Genomic DNA, 410 nt, shown 5'->3' with positions numbered 1-410 from the left:
GGGGATTGTGTGGAAGGGACACAGAGACAAATTACCTAGGGGATTATAGGGAAGGGACACAGAGTCAGATTACCTAGGGGATTGTGTGGAAGGGACCCAGAAACAGATTACCTAGGGGATTGTGTGGAAATGACACAGAGACAGATTACCTAGGGGATTGTAGGGAAGGGACACAGAGACAGATTACCTAGGGGATTGGGTGGAAGGGACACAGAGACAGATTACCTAGGGGATTGGGTGGAAGGGACACAGAGACAGATTACCTAGGGGATTGTGTGGAAGGGACACAGAGACAGATTACCTAGGGGATTGTGGGGAGACAGTAGGTTATTTAAGGATAGTAGCAAGGTTAATAGAGTTTCGGGAAGGAAAGTATCTGAGGAAGGCTACATGTCACAAACTGAAGTCAG

General features: G+C 47.8%; 1 protein-coding gene and 1 long non-coding RNA gene across 4 annotated transcripts in view; one reads left to right on the top strand and one right to left on the bottom strand.

Annotated features, from left to right (window-relative positions):
* Positions 1-410, top strand: part of LOC110451507 (5-phosphohydroxy-L-lysine phospho-lyase-like) — a 44466-nt gene that overhangs the window by 35179 nt on the left and 8877 nt on the right. The gene's annotated exons all lie outside the window — the stretch shown is intronic.
* The window catches only part of LOC110451508, a 4700-nt gene continuing 4296 nt past the window's right edge, over positions 7-410 (bottom strand). The window contains exons 3-4 of one of the 2 annotated variants that reach the window (XR_002463084.1): positions 226-301; positions 7-187 (exon numbers count right to left, since the gene is read on the bottom strand). This is a non-coding gene — a long non-coding RNA (uncharacterized LOC110451508). The remainder of the gene's footprint in view (positions 188-225; positions 302-410) is intronic. The other variant, XR_002463083.1, reaches the window with a different exon arrangement.

The sequence above is a fragment of the Mizuhopecten yessoensis genome, unplaced genomic scaffold (genome assembly GCF_002113885.1).
Source record: "Mizuhopecten yessoensis strain PY_sf001 unplaced genomic scaffold, ASM211388v2 scaffold6113, whole genome shotgun sequence".
Taxonomy (NCBI): domain Eukaryota; kingdom Metazoa; phylum Mollusca; class Bivalvia; order Pectinida; family Pectinidae; genus Mizuhopecten; species Mizuhopecten yessoensis.
Note: the sequence above shows the minus strand (reverse complement) of the source record. Positions and strands in the feature narration are given on the sequence as shown.